We start from the raw sequence: 14,577 nt of genomic DNA on the forward strand, positions 1-14,577 counted from the left end.
TGGGATCTTTGACTTCACAAGTCATAATGAATTAATCAGTACTGGAGATGTTCAACAAAAGTATTCACAGTTTCTACAGTGTTTCATTTTTTACATTTTCATGCATTACTTTCATTTTGTGGTGTTTTTTTTTCCCTTTCTATTTTATTCTTTTACATTTAGAGTATCATATTTGTATTTTTAGATTTGTAAAGGTTTTTTTTTTTTTTTTAACTTTCTGATCCTTTATTGTTAGACCTTTTTTGCTCATACAGAAGGGGAAAAGGAAGGAAAGCAAAGGGAATATAAGGTTAAAGATCAAAAATGGACACTGGATTTTCTTGCGTGCATATAACAATAAAAACACCATAATTTAAGGAAATTAAGTTTGTACTGTGAACCAAAAATAATTAACAAATTCCATGTGCTTGTATTGATTGCTTCTTGTTATTTCCAGCTCTCCTGTGGATAGTTTTATCCTGCTAGGAGATTTCTTTTTGCTCATCAAAATACAACACCCCAGACACAACCTTTCACTTTATCCATGGGGTGCTGAGTGCATAGCAATTTGCAGTGGTTTCAGAAATAATCATAGTGCTGGAGATCACCCAGCCCAACCCACTGCCAAAGCAGATTCCCTGCAGTAGGGTACATAGAAAAGCATCCACGTGGATTTTGAGTACCTCCAGAGGACATTCCACAGCCTCTCTGGGCAGCTTCTTCAAGTACTGTATCACCCTTGTCCTTATATGGAACTTCCTCTGTTCCAGTTTGTGCCGATGGCCCCTTGTTCTGTTCCTAGGCACCACTGAAAAGAGCCTGGTCCCATCCATTTGACTCACCTTTTAGATATTTTGAAGAGTTGACAAGATTCCCTCCTCAGTCTTTTCTTCTCCAGGCGGGTTCCTGGTCTCTCAGCCTTTCCTCAAAAGGTAGATGCTACAAGCCCCTCATCACCTTTTATGATCTTCCAGTGGATCTCTCTAGAAGTTCCCTGCCTTTCTTGAATGAGGAACTGTGGAACTGGACACAGTACTCCAGCTGTGGCCTCACCAGGGCAGAGTAGAGAGGAAGGTTGAATTCCCTCAACCTGCTAGCCACACTATTTAATGAAACCCATGCTGACCTAGTTTAAAAGCCACCTTTTCCCATCTCCTGTTGCCCAATTTCCTCATACTCATTGACAAATAAGTGATTATTTTGATGGAGAGGGGTTCACTGACACTGTATGCGTATGAGTCCAGGTGTGGTTATATGTTAAAATTTCTGAAAGATGCTTGGTTTGTTTTCCTCTTTCTTTCTTTCTTTCTTTCTTTCTTTCCTTTTCCATACTTGTTCTTAAAAGAAAGAAAGGCAATAGGAACCTTGTCTACACACTGAACATCTAAGAACATGAGAATAAGATGCTTAACTGCGAGGATTCTGGACTTTCACCCCATCCTGAAAAAAACAGGATCATAGCTGTTATCGTGTTGGATGACTGAGCCCTAAAACCTGGAACACTCCACGTTTAAAATTATTCTGTGTTCTATTAATATTATAGAAGTGATTAAAAAAAATCGCATTTCATCTCTCTTCATTTGTGGACTCAATATTCTTCTACTAGCTTGGAATTACAAGGGGTTTTTTTTCTGTTTACATACTTTGTATTTTAGACTGTTTAGTATAATTTGCTGTTTTGTATGCTATCAAGCAAAGAGTTTTACAGGTTTCAGCTTGTAGAAAATGAAACCAGCCGCAATCCTATAAGCACTTGGAATTTCAGCCTACTTCTTTAATGCTAATATTCATGCTTTTATTTTCCATTCAATTTTGTGCTGTACACAAAATAAAGAAAACACAGTAATTTGATTTGATAAAGTAGACTTGTGGTCTTTCTTGCTTTATATTTTTTCCTATTTTATTTGAAACTCTGAAATAGAGGTTGTTAACCAGAAATTGTGTCCTTAATTATTTTCTTTTGTTTGTTTCCATTATATTGGAAGGAACAAAAGTTTTAAAAGAATTTTTCGCTGTCTGCATTCTGTTGAACACCATAAGGCACACTGTATTTTACCTTCTGTAAGCTTACATACATGTCAGAGTATTTCAACACACATTATTTCAAGAAATAATTTTAGAGATACAAATATTTTGTTTGCTGTTTGTTTTCCATATCAGAAAAATAAAGCCTTTTAATTGCTTTATTGTACTTGATTTAACCTTGATTACTCACACAAATAAGTACACTTTTTATCCTGACAAGAAATATTTTGGGACAGATGTCCAGATGTAACAATAACTGATGCGAGAGCGAGAATCTATTTCTAAATCTCTATAACATACTCAGCACACAAGTGTAGCACACTTAGTGCCAGGGTACTCAATGTTTCTCACATATATGCATAATAAGCACATTAATCTAGATATTTATGCACATAACATAGATTAAAAAAAAAAAAATCTTCCGCATTGCACAATGGTTTGAACAGGCACATATTTGTCGCTGCAGAATATTCCAGTATGAAATTATATTTTGAAGTATACAACCCAGCTTTTGCAGGAATAGGATTCTGATGAACAAAAAGCATCAGTAGTAGCAAACTGTGCAGGTAGCATGTTTTTTTTTTTTTTTTTTTTTTTTTACTCCTCAGTAAACAATTACACATGCTCACCTCTGTTGTATACATGAAAATTGATTTCCATGTCTAAGGTATAGAGCAAAATTTTTGTGGAAGCAGAAGCAGAATCATCACATCATTATTTTGAAGAAGTTTAACTACTTTTTAATTTACAAGATTAAATGGCAAAAAGGAATCTCACAAACTTCTGCTCTTACAGAAGTTACAGCTTAGAAATCAATCAAATGGAATGTTTTTTTAAAAATTTGTATTATTTTCACATTGAAACCCTGTACATCCAATTTTAGCCTAGTGCACATTTTTACAGCTGAACGTACAATTGGAACCTCTGGAAATAAGGCTTTTATTATGGAAATGCTGGCATAGTTTTAGCTAGGGTCAGCATACAAAACATACTGTAATATGCTTTAAAACTTGAGTTGGAGACCAGAAGTCTGAGATTCAACAGTTGCAGACCTTGTATGCATGAAGCACAAGAGTATATATCATTCACGACTGTTGCTACTGGAACAACTCTGATTCGAATGTCAAAATAAACCTCATTTGAAATCTATTTAAAAAGAAAATGGTGACAAGAAAGGTATTTATCTGCACATAAAAACAAAAATCGTAAGTATGAAAGATGAGGAAAAGCATCACATATGACTTAATTATGTATTAAACTAAATAATCAGAAAAAAATATTGTGAAAACACTGTTTTGGTTAGTGAAGGATGGGAGCAGATTCCTCAAGCTAAAAATTCAGTGCTGGAATGTCAGAGCACTCTAATTTGTCCACCTACATAATTTTAAACTAGCAGGTGAGACACAAGTAGAAATATGACAGTCCAGTCTGGATGAAACAATGAGCTGATACGACAGTAAATGATCTGAGAAAATGAGCTCTCTTTGGCAAGGTTCAAAAGGCAATGGTAAAACAGTCTGTTCAACTCATTAATGTGGATTTAAAATGAGTGTTCAGGATTATGAATATAAAACTGTTGATTTTCAGATAAATGGAGTCAGATGGAAAACGACGTCCCTGCTAATTTTTTCCTGTGCTTTATGGGAAGTGACTGTACTTGTTAATTCATTTGAAACAGTCCTTTCATTTTTTAAGTTTTCTTATTTTTCTCTTTATTCCTTCTCTTCCACTGTTTCATTCACCTTCCCCCATGCTTCTAAGCTTGATGCAACTATTCATTATGTCTTGTTCCCCTGGACATTTTACACAGGATAAATCCACATGCTAAGCTGTGCATTGGCCCCTGCATCTGCAGGTACACAGACACTTGCCTTTCTCAGGCTGTGTGAAATAAATGCTAGTGCTGGTGTGGACATGGACTAAATCTGGGAAGATAATCCTCATTCTTTTCCACAGCTGTTACTGAAGGGGATTCATTTTCTTGTAATACTGATGATGATTGTAACAACTGGGTACTGCACAGAGCATGGAGTATCGACATAGTCAGCCCAGAAATAACCAATATACAATACTCCAGATATGGTCTCAGCAATACTGAGTAGGGTGGAAGGATCACCTCTCTTGACCCTCTGGCATTATTTTGCCTAGTAGCCAAGAACACTATTAGCCTTCTTAGCTGCAAGGACACATTGCTAACTCATGTTCAACTTGGCGTCCATCAGCTCATAGGTCCTTTTCTGCAAAACTTCTTTTCAGCTGAGTGTCCCCCAGCATATTATTGGGGTTTTTCTTCTGGTGCGGGACTTTGCTCTTCTGTTCCTTTCTTTGTTCCTTCCTTCCTTGAATATGTAGACACTAGTTAGATCAGCTTTCATCCAAAAAATGAGATTTAAAAAGCAATGGAATACAGGAATTTTAACTGATTTCTTGCTAAGAACGTAAATGGTCCAGAATATAAAAAAACTTAACAGATCTTCATGCTGGTGATTTTGTGTAGTCAGCATGCTCTGCCTTGTGACAGCTAGGAACAAATTTCTTAGCAATACTTTGTTCAAAATAAATATGATTGTGAAATTGTTGTTAATATGTGAGGTTGCTTCTAGTTAAACAGATTTCCAAATAATGAGTGTTAGATCTTGATCATACTTTCATAGTATCTCAGTATGATCAAGCAGAAAGATCATGTTTAATATATAATAAAATTTTTAAAAATAAAATACTGGAGATTGTATATAGACAGCATGGAAATAAGGAAAAGGATATGAAGTTTAATTTTTTATAACCTTTTTAAATACAAAATTTATTTTAAATATAATTATTATATTTATTATTTTAACTATTATTTACTATTATTTTAAATATAAAATAAGCTAAAATAAATAGCATTTTGCAATGTGGAAGTGATTGATTTGAATATATATTAAAGTATTTGGGTGAGAAATGTGATTTGTGCTTGCCAAAAGCTACATAAATCTCAGCTGAGGTAGGTGATAAAGATGAGGGAGCCAGATTTTCCAGGTCAGAGAAGAAGGATGCTTATTTTAGCCTGGCGTGATTTCAAAACTGACACTACATCAATGCAAAAAAAATGCCAAGGCAATATGGCAAGAGTCTGCATCTCGTGTTGGATATCTCCAGTTGAAAAGTGCACAGCTAACAAAGAAAGGGAAAGTTACCTAACAATAACAAGACTCTCTTCAAATGTGTTGTACATATGATTATTTCTTTTGTAAGTGATCATGTACAAAGGCTCTTGAAGTTAAGGACTTTTCTTGCTGCTTCTGCATCATTTAGAGAGATTACGTATTTTTCAGTCTCTCCACTTATTTTATTCTCAGGCATAAAAAGCATAAAAGCCTTCAGTAAGCTTGGTAGCTTACTGAAAATGCAAACTGAACATTTCCACAACATGAAAAGGCTTCCAGTAAACAACAAGGAGATTTGGAAGTGAATGTGACCATTTCAGGAGAGTCCCAGGTAGTGAAAAATAAGTCTTTGTTTCATGCACATTTGTACAGACAGTTGCTCATGCATGCTTGCAAAAATATGTTCTTTCCTTTTGTAGATTTGAAAAAGGACAAACCAACTTTCAACTGCTGTCTGGATATTTGTTCATAGAATTAGCTAAGGGTTTAAAATTTCTCTCCTGAATACTTGTATTCATTCATTATCTTTTGAGTTATCTTTTTGACACTGAGAAAGATACTTGGCAGAATGTATGCAGGTTTGTACATTTTGAATTATTACACCTACTCATTGAACCAATAATGCAGGATTAATGTTTTGATACCTCTAGAATTCAGAAAGTTGGAAAGAATTTTATAAACAGTTCATATTAATTTAGAATCCCATCTATCTCATACAAACTTAATACCTGTATTTTCTTCCTATTAAGCAATAACAAACAGAAAGCATAGATGAGAACTAAGAAAACTTAAAATTGTTTTAACACTTTAAATGTAGCCATTTCTAAAGGTAAGGAGCTTTCTAAATGTAAAGAGACAAACATTGTATAAAACGTCTCTAACTTGAATCCCCCACTCTGTTATGTTGTGCAGTGATACAAGAAAGACTCAAGTTCTAATGTTTTTTGAAGATTACAAAATAGTTTGATGACTTAAGTCAGCAATGGAGTAGTTACTCTTGGCTTCTGTGTAATTCAAAAATCACAGAATATGTAATTTAAAACCACAGTATCACTAACTGTTTTAGGGCCTCTTGAGATGGTCCTAAACTTCATACTGACAGGTATGCCATACACTCTATACACATGCAGATAGGAGTCGTATAGGATGAAGGTTTAATCCTAAACAATATTGAAAAGCATTGTATCAGTGTTAGAATAGCCTCTTTGCTGCTAACAAAGAACATTATTACGGGTTTGTTTGTTTTCAGTCAGTGTGAAATCTATTACATTGCATTTAAAAGGTATACACGTTCTTTGAATGAAATAATTGTTTTCTTGATAGCATTCAGTGTAACATATGACTGAAAGAAATATGCACCAGAAAGAGTTTAGCTGCTATTCAGGTATGAAAGCATTTTCTTCCTTAGTTTTAACATAGATTTTATCATTCTTTCAATAGGCTGGAAATAGTTCAATGGGAGAAAAAGAACTGAAGCTAGTAATCTGCATCCCAGATTACAGATCAAATCTGATTAGCTCAGCTTCATTACTTTGAAATCCTCTTTGGGTTTTATCAATTTGGAACACATTTCATTTGATTTGGGCTGGTTATTATTCCTAAACAAAAAATACTTTTACTTGAAACAAGCTTTTCTTAAGATTAAAATCTAAAATCAGATGTATACCCAACTTGTTAGGAGCTCTGGCTATGACTAAACCATACAAAATAATCAGCAATGTCATTTTTTTTCCCTACCTTTATTATTTGAAAATGAATATCAGGCAATATTGTGTGTATTCCTCTTATTCAGAATAACATAAAATCAACTTACTTTTTCAGGATTTATCTTCAATTTTGAATGTTCCTTGGATCTCAGGACTTGATTCCTTCAGGATTTGGCCACCTATAAATAGGTCTTTCCATTTGAGTGCCCCAATTGACCCCACATCTTATCCACCTTCTTTCTCAATAAATCTGTTTTTCAAAGGTGATGAACACAACCCAGCTGCATGAGGATGGCTTGATACCATACTCTAAGGCATATGAGAGCTGTACCAGAAGATGCTAGTGACTGACAGCTGAATAAAATTCCTAAGAGAGCAATGCACTTAGTAGCCAATAACAATATATCATAACCAGATAAGATCGAAAAATGTGCCAGACTGCAAAGGATATCTTCCACACAAATGTTTGGAATTTGAGATTAAAGAGTTTGTTTTGCTAAATATCACGGAGTTAACTAGATCAGTCTTATGCCCATGACAGGGGGGCAGTAGGCCCCTTGACCTCTCTGGCCCCACAAAATGGGAGGGAAAAGGGAAAAAGGGTAGAGAGATGGGAGTTGGGCTCAAGGAAGGGGGAAGAGAAAAAAAAAAAAAAAAAAAAAAAAAAAAAAGCAATGGCAATGATCTATGGAGGGAAACTTATTTTACTAACTGATATTGGAATGCAAGATAACACAATACGATACAATCTAATTCAAGCTGAGACTAATAAATGAACTAAAATAGGAGAGAGAGAGAGTTCCCAAGAATGATAAGGCCTGAAAAGCTTGGTAAGGCTAGGAAAGCACACTCCAACACGCCCTGCAAGGCAGTAACAGGCTGCCTAACCAGAAAGGGTGATATCCCACTACTTCTGCAATGTACAGGGAAAGGTACCTGGAATTGGAGCGTTAACACTTTAACTCCCGGTGTACTATATGATAAAAACCAAAAATCACAAAACCATGACACTAAAGTACTCATTGATCTGTGAATCTAAATCCTTCTAATATTCTTTGCCCTTTCGTAATGCATGTATTTTGAGGCTATATCTATATTCATAGGAGGAAATCTAGAATTCTCCACTGTCTAGCAGTACCCTGCCTCAGGCTTTACTGAATAATTTAGTGCTTCCTTTTGCCAAGTACAAGCATTGCCTATTGAAATTTGTCAAGTATATATTAAACATTTAGTGCATAATTAAGCACATAGAAATTATATTAATTTCTCAGAATAACTTTAGCATAGGGAAATGAATAGCCACAATGGTTTGATTCCATAAGCAGTAAGCAACTCTACAAGGGATGAGATGTAATTGCGTTGACAAGCAATGGGAACTAAGGAATTCTGTTCCACAGCTTTCTAAGACCAAGTTTTCCATCATTCAGTAAAAATGTAGAGCTTGCTTGTGGATGTTACATTAAAATTTAGTGGATATTTATAAATGAAAATTACCATTATGCTTTATTTTGTGTCAATCAAATCTCTGTTTAATTTGAAGTCAAATAAAAATTAATGAAAATCAAAGAAATAACACTAAGAAAGACTAAAAAAATAAGTATGGCATTTTTTGGACATATATTTGGATAAACTTATTTTTCAGAACTGCTTTAATGAATTTCTATGCTCCTGTCACAACAGCTTTGGAAGAAAATGATCACTAGAAGTTCAAACTCTTCCCATAAAACAGAGTTCCCTGGAAAACAATATAAAAAACCTTCATATTTGTTTTTCCTTCTTGTTCTTGGAAATGAGATGTCATTTTTCATTACTTACATAAAAGAATTGACAATGAAATCAGGTTTCACCCTGTGAAATCCTTGTGATATTTTACTACTACAAGCCATTGTGATGTGTGTTCCCAGAGAGCTAGTTAAGAGTAGTTTATACTGCTGAAGAGTATGTTCACTGTCTCCTGCTAGTGTAAAATTCCATAGACCTGATGATGATGTTAGGATGTCAGTTTTTGTCTCCTGAGGATCTGCAAACTATCCACCTACATACTTCAGTACCGTATGAGCAGACTTCAGGGCTATTCAGAGCTTAAGTGAAATTAAACAGAATATAGTCATAGGGAATTCACTCATTTGGAACAGTAGGATGGGTCAGAATACAACTATTCTGTCTGGATTTAAATGTGCTGAACATTCATCTACTATTAGTTAGCTTATGCCTTTAGCTGGCTATGCCTTTAGTTAGCTATGCCTATTCATTTTTTATTATGTTTTCGTATTCAAAAGAAGTCTCATTTATTTTACAACCTTTTGGAAATGTGGCATTAATAACAGTTGAAATGGTGCCATCAAAATATAGTAATGGTTTCATTACTGCTGAAATTCAACTTATTTTTAGTTCATTTCTTCTTGAACTATTAAAGACTTACGTGCATAATCTTCGTATAAATGAATGTTAAGCTACCAGTGATTATTGTAATGTAGTTATAAATACTATCAGATGTATTCTAGATCTATTTCTTTATTTAACGAATAAACAACAGTCACTTTTTTCAAAGCAGTGTCCTTAACACTTAGGTGTGAAGAATTCAAATAACTAGTTGAGGAAAGGAAATTTTGAAAATATGTTTGACTATAAAGGCTTGGTTTTACTTGTTTCCCATTATACATTACAAAGGAAATTATTAAGGTATTTTATTATTCATTTGTTATTTTAACACCACAGTTATCAAAGCTGTATGAAAGCTTAATAAACTGTTCTCAAATGGCCAGTATTTCAGACACAGCAACTATAATTTCAAGTAAGGTCATACAAGATATATAAGATTTTAAAGACATAATTTTTAAAGAATTATAATGTACAGTTAAAGAATTATAATGTACAGTTATAAGGGCATTTTCTGGACTCTTTTGAATGTTTAGAGATTGTGACTTAAAATCATAGTAACAAAATCACAGATGGAAATCACATTTGGAAAGTTCTACCTTTCTTTTCTGAAACAAGCAAAGAGAAGACAAACAAACAAATTAATCAGAATGTTAATGGTCTAGAGGATGCAGTTGACATAAAAGGCACAGTGAGATAAGGGTTGACCAATCACTGAAAAATTAAGTCACTACAAAAAAAGCTCAGGTCACATTTGAACAGTTCTGGAGTCTGTTCAGTTAAACACCAGAGGGTCCAACAAGAGAGTAACATGACTCAATTGTGCACAGATATTCACATCAAAAAAAAAAGGAAAACATATACATACACACAAACTGACTTTCACTGAAAGCTCCCTGGAAATGTTGCAGAACTTGTACCAGCTGTGAAATAATAAAATCCAGAGATAAAAAGTGACCACATTTTAAGTCCTTGTAAACGTCTCTCTTCATTCATGAAATAGAACAAAAACACAGGTCAAAATGCCATTTTACCAGAAAATTCAGATGTCATTCTGTGTTGTGAGCAGGTAGTGAAATCTATCTTCACATCAATTCATATTGAGGAGGTCAGAAAAACCTTTATCTAGTCCAGTCGAAAGAAATTTTGCTTAAAAAAATAGTTCAATTTAAGTAACTCAGATGAATAGATCTGCAGGATCAGACTCTTAAAACATGAACTTTTGGACTGTTAAGCTCAGCAGGAAAGATATAATATTCATTTGAACACGATATTAACTGTTTTTCATTTGTCAACAATATAATGAAGTTCTTGTATCTGGCATAATGTACCCAGTCTTTTAAGTGTTCCTTGTGAGTGAAAGGCAGCTTCAGTAATGCACTACATTGCAGAAGGTTTTACGAGATGTTTCCACATAGTGGAACATGATTCCAGTGCTCCTAATGAGAAAGCTATGTTAAACAGAGAATCAGAAAGATGTAAACACACTTGTTTTATTCATATGATTCTCACTAGATTCTCACTAGCATTTCCATGCGGAAGCAAACATCCCTGTAGTGAATATTTACTTATCTTTCTTTTCCATATGAAATATTTGTCTACCCTTGGCCTTGGCTTCATCTTGGGGCAGGATTTTGTTAAGCAAAACAAAAAAGATAAGATAGTATTCATCTCTGCTTGGCAACAGCAGCGAAGCTAGCAAAAAAATAGAATGCATTCATCTTTGTCCACATGGCAGTAGCAAGAACAAAGCATATTATGTTTTTCCTGTGTATGATAATCAGCCTCAGATTTAAAAAAAATGTATTTCTTTGTCCCTGAATCTAGCAATAGCAAGGACAAAATTACACAGACTCCAGTGTTACTCGCAGTATGCAGCATGGAAGAAAATATTTGCATTAACTTGAAAGGAATAAAAAGCAAGTCAATTTTTGAGGCTTTGCTCAGAAGATCACAAAGAATTTAGGCTTTTACGAACCATATTCTTCTAGTGTCCAATACTAGCCCAAAGTCTTAATCTTATATGAATGGACTCTGCATGCAGTCATGCCTCAAATTATAGGAATGACCTTACACGCATCCAATGCATTGCAAAAATTTACTCAGATATTACTGGAGTCAATATTTTTTTTTTTACTAGTACATAGTATTAGCCTTCAATGAGACTTCATACTGTGCCTATCACTATGGCTGATGCGTCTATCCTTATCCTTTGTACTGTCTAGGTGTATCATGTCCTTGTTTCATAAATTTAATCTTAGTGGAGTATCTAAGCTAATTCACTTGAATGGATATTAAAGCACAAAGTTATGTGGATTGTGTCAGCTAACCTGATCCTTATGAGAGAAAGAAGTTTCAAGGAATTTTTATTTTTCTTAAAATACAACATTTTTCTATGCAATATGTTTCTTTTGTAGATTTTTAGGAAGTAAAATTTTCTAAAATTATTATTTTGTTACCAAAAATATACTCCAGATATTAAACCATAGAATCATAGGATCATAGAATAGTTTGGTTTGAAAACACCTTGTTCCAACCCCCTGCTTCCCAGCAGGCCAGATCAAAATCACATCCAACCTGACCTTGAATGATTCCAAGGAAGGGGCATGCACAACCCCTCTGAGCAACCTGATCCATTGTCTCACTATCCTCACAGTAAATAATTTTTTTCCTAATTTCCAGTCTAAATCTACCCTCTTTCAGTTTAAAGAATTTTCCCCTTGACCTTTCACTTCTGAAAAGTCCCTCTCCAGCTTTCCCATAGGCTTCCTTCAAGTACTGGAAGGCTGATACCAAGTCCCCGCAGAGACTTTTCCTCTCTAGGCTGAAAAGCCCCAACTCTTTTAGCCTTACCCCATAAAGGGAGATGCCTCAGCCCTCTAACAGTCTTTGGGGTCCTTCCTCTGGACCTGCTCCAAAGCTCAACATTCTATAATTTGGAGGCCCCAGAACTGGACACAATAATACAGATGGGTCTCATGAGAGCAGAATAGAGGGGCAGAATAACCTCCCTCAACCTGCTGGCCATGCTTCTCTTGATGCAACCCAGCTGGGCTGCAAGCGCACATTGCTGGCTTGTGTTGAGTCTCTAATCAACTGACACTCTCAAATCCTTCTCTTCTGGGCTTCTCTCAAGCCATTCTCCACTCAACCCTTATTTCTTGGGACTGCCCCAACCCAGGTGCACAAACTTGCACTTTGCCTTGTTAAACTTCATGAATTTGGCATGGGCCCACTTCTCAAGCCTGTCCAGATCCCTCTTGATGGCCTCCTTTCCCTCTAGCATGTCAGCTGCACCACTCAGCTTGGTGTCACCTGAAAATTAACTGAGGGTGCACTGAATCTCACTATCCATGTCCTCTACAAAGATGTTAAATAGTTCCAGCACTGATCCCTGAGGAGTGCCACTCATCACTGGTCTCCACGTGGACAGTGAGCCATTGATTGCAACAATCAGTGTGTGATATCTAGCCAAAAGAGCGACTGTCCATCTAATTGGTAAAGAAAGGAAATTGTTTACGGCAACTATATCTTCCTAAATCTGAAATTGAGATTTTGTTTTGTTTTCACTAAATTTTGTTAAAATCATATGTTTTCTAAAGACCGTGGGATGGGTTCATTTGGCTGTTGTGAGCCTCAAGTAATTGAACTGAATACAGAAAAGATGACACACATAATTAACAAAAAGAGGTCTATTATAGTTACATATGCTCTAAAACTTGCAATGGAAAATATAATAAGACAATGTTGTTAACAATATAAATCTTAATAAAAACACAAAGTTGAAATAGAGATTATGAACGTCATTCTGAGCTCAAATATATGAATGAGAGTTTTATATTGAAGCTGCTTGGAAAACTAAGGTTTTCCAAGCAAGGAAGGAGGGCAAGTTTGTCCCTCTGAATGTAACTCCAATGGAATATACTGTAGTGCTGCACATCTTTTTGAGGATTATTTAATGTGGAAGTTCCACTTTTTTTTAAAGGGGGTTCCTTTGGCTTTTTTTCTTCTTTTACTATCTTCGTGTGCTAGCCGGACTCATAGAGCACAAAAGTCAATTGGTTGATTGACAGTTTCTTCAAGAACAAACTAAGACAATAAGACAGGACATTGACTAAAACAAACAAAAAAAAAAAAAAAAAGAAAAAAAAACAACACCTAAAAACCGATAGACTATTAACAAGAATGAAAATAGAATGGCTCCCTAAAATATAAGCCAGAAGTTGCTGTGCTCACCTTGTGCAGATGAATGAGTTGCTAGCATAATAGGAAGTGAAAGAAAAATAAATTCAGGCAGGGTGATGAGAAACACTTCTTTCAGTTGCTGAATAATAAATGTGAGAAGTCCCCACAGGGCAAAGCTGTGAATGCAGAAAAGACTAGGGTCGTTCAAGTAACAGTTGCATGTATCTTGGGAAAATAACGTACAAGGAAAGGATGAAACTCAGTGGGTCAAATGGCTTTTTTCGTTCTCAGTATTAATGCATCACAGCTGTCATAATGCAAAGTATGTAAAAAAGAAATGATTATATGCTGACTGTGAGATCTTCTCAGCAGAAACCCAGTTCCCTATGTATCTGGTTGAAGAACCTCTGTTATTTGATTCCCACTGAACCTAGCTGCAATTTAGCCCTTCCAATACCTTTATTACAAAGCTCATTATTTACTTACATAAAAATGGAAACTGTTCAAGTACTTTCTGTGCAGGTGCAGACCAAGTATCTTTAGGTATTCAGGTACTAGTTTTGGTGGGGAGTAGGCAGAAAGAAATTAAAATTTTAATACAGGCATGATTTTGATGACCTGCATGTGTGAAAACAGTCATAGAAACACCAAGATAAAAAAATCCTTAGTGCTCTTAGAAGCGCACCATCTATAGCATACCTGTCATATCCTGTCCATATGGGGAGGGAAAGGGTTAAGGTGTTTTTTGTTGGTCCATTATAATTTTGACCATTTGAAAACATGACACATACGAATATGGGTAAACGAATATGACAAAGCAGCGTGAGTGAACATTTGATGAGAAAAAAAAAAATAAATAAAAAAAAAAAATCAAAAGATTATGCTGACGAGTCAGTCATCTTTTCATCCACTTTCCGTTTACTTTGTGCTCATGTTTCATATGTTTAGGAATTTTCTCTTTTTCATATGTACATGCATATTGGTTGTAAAATTCGGTCTGTGTGTGAGATAATAAACTTGCTCTGAAAACAAGTAAACAAACAAAAAAAATACTTGATATGAAAATGCTAGAATTGTATACGACATTACCCTCATATGTCTTTACAAGTTCAGTGGAAGATTTTGTTTATTTTTATTTTAACTTTAGAATATTTAAC

The sequence above is a fragment of the Centrocercus urophasianus genome, unplaced genomic scaffold (genome assembly GCF_019232065.1).
Source record: "Centrocercus urophasianus isolate 14NV4802_14NV808 unplaced genomic scaffold, USGS_Curo_1.0 seq_13, whole genome shotgun sequence".
In the NCBI taxonomy this organism is placed as follows: Eukaryota; Metazoa; Chordata; class Aves; order Galliformes; family Phasianidae; genus Centrocercus; species Centrocercus urophasianus.